The 9,175-nt window shown below is 45.6% G+C and overlaps 1 pseudogene across 1 annotated transcript; it reads left to right on the forward strand.

Moving 5' to 3' along the window:
- Window positions 1–5,913: 5,913 nt before the first annotated feature.
- Window positions 5,914–6,436, forward strand: LOC308607372 (large ribosomal subunit protein eL31-like; annotated as a pseudogene). The gene has a single exon. The product of its transcript is annotated as a large ribosomal subunit protein eL31-like (transcript).
- Window positions 6,437–9,175: the final 2,739 nt, after the last annotated feature.

Below are 9,175 nucleotides of genomic sequence, written 5' to 3' on the forward strand. Positions count from 1 at the left end.
GGGGATAATAAAATGGGAAAGTGTGTCAAGGACCCACAGAGAGATACATGCAGGAAAGAGCTGAATGGCACCATGCAGTGACGTCAACCTTTCTGAGGGCAGTTGGCCCCTTCCATGCTTCAACCCACAGCCAGAGGTGGACTGAAAACAAGTCAGACTCAGAGGGCCCTTGAAAAAGGCCCCAAAGAGCTTTATAAGGCACATGATCTCTGTATATATAGCTTACTTATTTACATAGATTTGCTTTAAATAATTCCACATGTAGAGAGATAAACCCTGTTCCTATAAACGAGTCCATCCCAAAGTAAACTTCAAATTTAAAGTAATTGCAATTAGAAATCCCAAAAAGGTTTTTTTTTTTTTTTTTTGCGGTACGTGGGCCTCTCACCGTTGTGGCCTCTCCCGTTGCGGAGCACAGGCTCCGGACGCGCAGGCTCAGTGGCCATGGTTCACGGGCCCAGCTGCTCCGCGGCATGTGGGATCTTCCCGGACCGGGGCACGAACCCGTGTCCCCTGCATCGGCAAGCAGACTCTCAACCACTGTGCCACCAGGGAAGCCCCCCAAAAGATTTTTGTTTTGTTTTTAGAACTAGGTAAAAGTGATCTTAAAATGCATATAAGATGGAAAAAAATCTAATTCATATGGGAGGGTAAGTGTATGAGAATTGCCAAAAACACTTCATGAAATTAAAAAATAGCCATGAGGGTCCTGTCCAACCAGATATTTGATTTTATAAGAAAACTCAAAACAGTATAGCATTGTCATGGGCAGTTATCAATGGAACAACATAGAGAGTGTGGAAACAGATACAAACTTACAGGAGTCCTTAATATACAATTAACATGGTATTTAAAGTCAAATCCATAAAAAGGGGAGTAGTTGAACAAATTAGAATGTATTTACACAATGGAACCTCACTGTGGAACATTATGTAGCCATTAAAGAGAATTCATAGAACTACATGCATTGACCTGGAAAAAAAATGTTTGTTGTATATGCTCAAGCAAAACATGCAAGTCACTGAGTACGATGCATGGCATGATCTCATTTTTAAAAATTTTAAAATTTTGACCTTATTTCAGACTTAAAGAAAAGTTGCAAGGATAGAAGGAAGAATTCCTGGATACCCTTCACCCAAATTTCCCAACTGTTAACATTTTACTACAAAAATATATACATATTTCTGAACTATTTAAGAGTATGTTGCAGACATGATATCCCTTCATCCATAAATACAACAGTTTGTCTCTCCCAAGTACAAGTACAACTCTATATAATCGCAGGATAGTTATAAAAATCAACAAGTTAATACTGATCAGTACTATTATCAACCTATGGACCTTATTCAGATTTCATCAATTTTCCAGGATGATTTCATTTTTTGGAAAAAATACATAAAGGGAGAGGTGAAGAAACCTTTACATATGTCTCCATGTGTATAAGAGCTTGGGAAAGGTATGGAATAACCACACTTTTAACCTTGCTTACCTTGAACATTGGTTACATGTATTATAATTTTATAATAAATTATAATGTAGAAAAGTTTAATGTAAATAAACAAAAAATGAATGAATGAATGAATAAAATCACCGTAGGTTGGAGATAACTTGAGATCAAGTCCTGGTTCTGCCAACTTTGGACACATCACAGAATCTCTCCAATCCTGGATTTCCTCAATCATAAATTTCCACCTATAGAGGAAGCTATATTTGGAATAAGGATTAAATGGGAAAACATACACAAAGTTCTCAGTCCCTAGAAGGCACTTTAAAAAATAATTCCTGTAAAACCAGTCAACACTTGTATGTTTCCACCTCCTCCTCTTTGTTCATGCCATTCGGCTTAGAATGCCCTTTCCTCCCTCTCCACTGTCACCATCCTTTTCATCCTTCAAAGCACAGTCTAGATGCCACCTCCTCCAGAAATACTTGCCTGATCACCCTGACCAAAAGTGAGCTCTTTCCACTGATGCCCTATGGCTACCCCATGCCCTGGTTGCATTAGAATTGTTGGCAGGGATAACAATGATTGAACCCCAGGGAGTTGGCTGAGGAGCTCAAGAGAAAGGCTTTCCTTGCTAATCAAAGGCTGCTATGCTTCTCTGCTGATTCTGTCTGTGTGTGATGCCTGGAACTGCCATGGTGAGACCATCAGGGAAGAAGACATTGTCTGTACACAGAAAGTGGCAGAGTGGCAAGATGGATTAGCTTAGGTCATGGTACCAGCATCTGGAAGCATACTGACATACTGCCTAGGCCTTGAAAGGCCTCACTTATTGGTCATAGGGTTTGAATACCACCAAATGGAGATTCTTTTTCTATTTATACCTCCAACAAATATATAGTAGGCATTCTAAGAATATAACTTGTATGAGTCATTCATTTGACTCAAATCTCCCAAAATATATTGAGTACCTACCACATACCACCTGCCAGCTAAGGGCATGCTGGAAATAAAATCTGTAATCATTATACACTTTGCCTGCCTCTCTCATAAGGCCCTGCCTTGCCTCCCACTACTCCCAAAAAAGCACTCCCATAACAATACTAGTAACTTCCAGAATGTATGTGCTCCCTGCCTTCACGTATACTTTCTCCACGCTCCCATTTATATACTCTCCCCCTATAAACATCCCATTGGCCGTGCACAGTTTCCCCTCCCAATCCTATCTGGGGTGGGCTGCATAATGGCTCCCAAAGTTATCCATGTCCTAATCCCTGGAACCTGTGAATATGTTACCTTATATGGCAAAAGGGACTTTTCAGATGTAACCAAATTAAAGATCTTGCTGTGGAGAGATTTTTTAGGATTAACCATGTGGGCCCTAAATGTAATCACAAGTGTCCTTATAAGAAAGGCGGAGGGAGATTGGACATAGAAGAGGAGGAGGCAATGTGACCAAGAAGGCAGAGATGAGTGTGATGCCTGGAGGCACCAGAAGCTGGAAGCAACAAGGAACAATTCTCTCCAGAACCTCTGGAAAGCACTAGCCCTGCAAACACCTTGATTTTAGTCCCATAAGACTCAGTTCAGACTTCTGGCCTCCAGAGCTGTAAGAGAATAAATTTCTGTTGTTTTAAACCATTAAACTTGTATAATTTATTCCAGCAGTGTTAGGAAACTAATACACTACTCACTCAGCTCAGACCTCTAAGAGACCTTCGGTGACACACTTGGTGTAGGTGCCTGTCCCCTCTCTCCCTTCTCCCATGGCACTGGCCACACCACATGCCACCGTCAGTCTCAGGGTTGGTGTTCTCTACTAGACAGTGAGCTCCCTGAGAGCAGACACCTGTCTTATTTTTTATTTATTTGTTTGTTTGTTTAATTTTTGGCTGCATTGGGTCTTCGCTGCTGCACGTGGGCTTTCTCTAGTTGCAGTGAGCGGGGGCTATTCTTTGTTGTGGGGCCCAGGCTTCTCATTGTGGTGGCTTCTCTTGTTGCAGAGCACAGGCTCTAGGCGCGCGGGCTTCAGTAGTTGTGGCACATGGGCTTCAGTTGTGGTTCGCGGGCTTTAGAGCGCAGGCTCAGTAGTTGTGGCGCACGGGCTTAGTTCCTCCGCAGCATGTGGGATCTTCCCGGACCAGGGCTCGAACCCGTGTCCCCTGCATTGGCAGGCGGATTCTTAACCACTGCGCCACCAGGGAAGCCCCACCTGTCTTGTTTATATCTGCAGCCTGAGAGCCGAGCCTTGTGCCTGGTACCTAGTGGGCACTCAGGGAATGTCTATTGAACCAATGATTGAGTAAAGGAAGATAAATTAGATTTGGTCTGATAACACTGGGTCTTATTCAAGTCTTGACAGATGACTTTAGCTCTTGAATTTGACCCAAGAAAAGTTTAAAATTACATCGTCTAAAGAAAGATTTTTGTACTGCACTCTTTATGAAAGCAAGGCTTTCACAACTTTTGGCAGCTGCTGGGATTGCAGTTTCTTTAGTTTTTTCAATTTTGAGTTGTCAGCAAGAAAATACTGATTGTTTAAGATCATGACTGTCCGTGTCTGCCATCATTAGTTGTGATCAAATAATTTTACTTCACACAGCAGTTCAGAACGAGTTCCTTATTTCCACTTTCAGCTTGAAAATCAGAAACATCGTTTTTATTTTATTTATTTGTTTTTACATCTTTATTGGAGTCTAATTGCTTTACAATGGTGTGTTAGTTTCTGCTGTATAACAAAGTGAATCAGTTATACATATACACATGTTCCCATATCTCTTCCCTCTTGCGTCTCCCTCCCTCCCACCCTCCCTATCCCACCCCTCTAGGTGGTCCGAAAGCACCGAGCTGATCTCCCTGTGCTACGTGGCTGCTTCCCACTAGCTATCTATTTTACGTTTGGTAGTGTATATATGTCCAAGCCACTCTCCCGCTTTGTCGCAGCTTACCCTTCCCCCTCCCCATATCCTCAAGTCCATTCTCTAGTAGGTCTGTGTCTTTATTCCTGTCTTACCCCTAGGTTCTTGACATTTTTTTCCCCTTAAATTCCATATATATGTGTTAGCATACGGTATTTGTCTTTCTCTTTCTGACTGAATTCACTCTGTATGACAGACTCTAGGTCGATCCACCTCATTACAAATAGCTCAACTTCCTTTCTTTTTATGGCTGAGTAATATTCCAGTGTATATATATGCAGAAACATCGTTTTTAGGACACTTTTTATCAGCCCTGTTTTTTTGCTTGTTTTGTTTTGTTTTTGGTACTGGCCACTGGATCTGATTGGCAGAGTATTAGGCGTCATGTGTCAAGTCACTGTCATCTCTTCTTTCAAAATTAAAACTCCCTTCCTCATCCTCCTTTTTCTTCTTTATGTGGCTGCCCGCAGTGTCTTTTTCCCACCTTTCCTTCATGACTACTGCATCCCTTATTAGACAGCTCCCTTCTCAGACTTACAGTGAAGAAATTTCTTTGAAAGAGACATTCTTCATATACTACTTGGAAACAGTCATTTACAACAGAGAGCTTTGAAAAATTACACCAGAGAAAAGAACTTTGCTCAGGGTCACTGAGAGGAAAGGCGGCAGAGCTGGATTCTTCGCAGACCTGAGTCCGAGGCCGACTGCAGGCCTATGTTACCCCTTGGCACTCATTGAAAACCTCATGAAACATGCTAGTCTCTGTAAACGATCAATGGCGCTAGTCAGGATGCCTCCCTTGGGCTGTTAATAAAAAAATTTATTAAGAGAAAACATGTACACCATCTTAGGAAAATAAAACAAGAAAAAGGCTTTTTAACAAAAAGTAGTAGTACATTCACATTGTTTGTAACCATCACCACCACCCATCTCCAGAACTTTTCCATCTTCCCAGACTAAAATCCTGTACCCTACAACAATAAGTCCCTGTTCCCCCTCCCTGCAGCCCCTGGCAACCATCATTCTACTTCCTGTCTCTATGAATTTGACTACTGTAGATTCCTTATATAAGTGAAATCATGTAGCATTTGTCCTTATCTTACTTAGCATACCTTAAATGTTGCTACAAGGTTGACCCTTGTAGCATGGGTCAGAATTTCCTTCCTTTATAAGGGTGAATAATATTCTGTTGTATACACCACATCTTGTTTATCCATCCATCCATCCATGCATCCATCCACGGACATTTGGGTTGCTTCTGCCTTTGGCTATTGTGAATAATGCTTCAATGAACATTGATGTACAAATGTCTACTCAAGTCCCTACTTTTCAATTCTTTTGAGTGCATACCCAGAAGGGGAATTGTTGGATCATGTGGTAATTGCTCTTAATTTTTTTAAGAACTGCCATACTGTTTTCCACAGCTGCCGCACCATTTTACATTCCCCCCAGCAATGCACAAGTGTTCCAATTTCCCCACATCTTCGCCAACACTTGTTGTTCTCTGTTTTTTGATAGTAGCCATCCTAAAGCATGTGAGGTAGTAACTTACTGTGGTTTTGATTTGTATTTCCCTAGTGACCAGTGATGTTGAGCACCTTTTCATGTGTCTGTGGGCCATTCATACATCTTCTTTGGAGAAATGTCTATTCAAGTCCAAAGGGAATCCTTTCCAACCCCAGCCCGGCAGGATGGCTCCTGCAAAGTGCAGCGAGAAGAAGAAGGGCCGGTCAGCCATCAACGAGGTGGTGACCAGAGTACATACACTATGAACGTTCACAAGCGCATCCCTGGAGTGGGTGTCAAGAAGCGTGCCCCTCAGGCACTCAAAGAAATCCGGAAATTTGCCATGAAGGAGATGGGCACTTCAGATGTACACATTGACACTAGGCTCAACAAAACTGTCTGGGCCAAAGGAATAAGGAATGTCCCATACCGTATCCGTGTGCGGTTGTCCAGAAAACATAATAAAGATGAAGATTCACCAGACAAGCTCTATACGTTGGTTACCTGTGTACCTGTCACCACCTTCAAAAATCTGCAGACAGTTAACGTGGATGAGAACTAACGGCTGATTGTCAAATAAAGTTATAGAAATGCCAGAAAAAAAAAGTCCAAAGGGAACCATTTGAATTACTTTAACTGTTTCTGTTTTATCTTCTGTTATTTACCTCTAAACAATATACTTATTCAGACATTTCTTGATTTTCTGTTTAAAAGGTAAGGATTCGCACTCCCACCTTTCCTCCTCATGTCCTTCTAATATAGTTTTATTGCTATTTTTGTACGTACACTGGTTGTTTTGTAACTTTAAATGACACATTCCTTTATTTCATGTTCCATCATCAATAAACAGGGTCTCTTGACACCTCAGTTTGTCAGGTAAGAGTATCTGCCTCCACGCTCCTCACCTGTCCCTTACCTCTCAACACTACTGTCAAGTGTGACTTCCAAGTTTTGTAGCATTTACATTCTGTTCCCTAACTTCAGTTATGTCTTCTGGACTTTTTCATAGGTTGATGCTAAGAAGTTTTTAAAAAATCAATAAATTACGTTTACAGTATGAGACCGGTTTTGAAGCACAGGAAGGGAAGGAAATTGGCAAAGGGGAAGGCCTAAGGGCTTTCTCAGGGTAGCCAAAGGCATGAGCAAAATCACAGGGGCCATAAATCATGCAAGTCATGTGCAGCACACGCAGATATGCTCGGATCAGGCAGAAAGCCCCTTGGGGAGCCATGAGGAACTGAGTTGGTTGACGGATGAGGGAGGAAAGTTGGAGGGCATGGATGGCCCATGTGCCCAGCTACCTACTCCCTCAAAGTGACCCAGGAATTCTGGTCACCGTGACCTGCTACCCGGACTCAGGAACTCTCACATCGGGCATTCCCATTTTTCTTTCCCCCAGCCCTCCTCACCTTGCTTGGAACCAGTGCCTACCACAGCTCTCAAGGCTTTGCAGAGATGAAAAGTAATTCTAAAGGTTTGCAATACCTCACGCAGAGGAAGGTCTCAGAGTGTAGACACAGGAGGAAGAAGAGGGTGGAAAAAGAAACTAACCATCACTGAAAACTGGTCGAGTACCAGTTCTGTGCTACTGTACTCAGTGATTACCCCAGCCCTCTGTGTAAGGCTAGTATTATTCCCATTTTAAAGATGACTGAGGCTGGAAAGGCCCCGTGACTTGCCCAAAGCCACAAACTGAGTATAGACAGAGCCTTGGCTTGTGTTCACTGAGCCCACCTTGACCTTGGACAAGTAGCTGAACCGCTTTGGGTCTCAATTTCTTTATCCGTAAAAGTAGAGACACATTCCAAGGCATGCCTGTTCCTTGCAGGTTGATTTTGAGGGCAGAGATAACATCCTTGAAGAGCCTGGCATGAAGAACCTGGCATGGGGGAGATATCTTGAAACTGGTGGCTGGGATTCCATGACATCTATGTCTGGGAAGTCAGGAAAGCCCAGTGCGTGGAAAGCTGAGTCTGGAGCAAAGTTCAGGGGGGGACTCATCCCACCCTTCCCCCTCCAGGATCCTCAAACTAGCAAGGAAAGTGCAAGGGCCTGCAAGATCAGTATCCACTCCTCACTTCACAGGCCCACAGAGGAGAAATGACTTACCCAGGGTCACCCAGCAAGCTAGTAGCAGAGTCTCCCAAGCAGGGCTTGGTACCCAGACTTGGGATACTCCCTAGCGCCCCACATTCCCTGGGCTGGGCTATCAGAGTCTGTGAGCTAGTCCATGAGGAAGGCAGGCCCTTGCAAGCCCATCCCCACACAACTGAAGTGTGGGGACCCTCCCCAGGAGCCAGGGTTTCAGAGGGATCGAGGTCACTCTCAGGCTCATGAAGAGGAGCGGCGTTGTCTCCTCCTCACAACCTCGGTTGAGCCAAAATTCCCAGATAAAGGCGAAGACCTTCTCAGGCCAAGCCCCGCCCTCAGCCACCCCTGCTTCCTGGCCCAGTGAGTATCACTGGCCCTGGGTCCGGAGAGGGGAGGGCACCCTGCCAGGGTCTTTCCCGTATTGCTCTCCCCCTTCTCCTCTGGAGGAAGGGCCATGGCTACCCCGAGACACTGCGGACCTGGCACACGTGCCACGCTGCTGTCCAGCGCCTCTTTTCCTAGCTCGGTCCAGAGATGGGCGGTCACCTTCTCTCCATCCTGCAACCACCCTTGGGCCTCAGGGGACCACAGGGAGGGTCTGGAGAGAGAGAGAGGTTTACTTTTCATTCACTCCTCAGCCTCAGGAATTGTGCCTGGGGCGCGGAGGTGGGGGTGGTGGGCAGGTTCCCACGCCTGAGGCCACCTTAGGGTGCGCTGCAGGTCAAGGCAGAAGTCCGGGGGAGGGATGGGAGGCTGACGCTTGGGACGTGGGGGTCCCCTCCATTTGTTAATGGAGTCCCTTCTGAAGCTGACGTCTGTCCTCAGCCAGTACTCGGGCCGCAGCGGTCTCAGCCGCGCCACGCTTTGTCCCAGCTGCCTCCCCTCCCCCGCGGGCTCTCTGCTCCAGCCTTTATGGCTGGGGGCGCTTCGCGCGGGCTTCCCTGGCCTCTGGCAGGCAACCCGCGGCGGGGCGGGGGCAGCACGTGACCCGCACGCCAACACGGCTCGGGGGATGGCTGCGCCTGGCGTCGCCGCGCCGCTGGCTCCCCCTCTCCGAAGTCAACACGCTCTTGCGCCCCCAAACCCAAGCCCCTGGTGGTTGGGAAGGGAGACCTGCCTTGGGCTGCGGGACGGGGACGTCGGATCCAGAAGGAAACCAGGGCCATTTTAAGAGGGTGGGAGGCGGAGGGCGGCGGGTCCAGGGGAGGGTGACCCG

This window comes from Mesoplodon bidens (assembly GCF_964165515.1).
Source record: "Mesoplodon bidens genome assembly, chromosome: 19".
In the NCBI taxonomy this organism is placed as follows: domain Eukaryota; kingdom Metazoa; phylum Chordata; class Mammalia; order Artiodactyla; family Ziphiidae; genus Mesoplodon; species Mesoplodon bidens.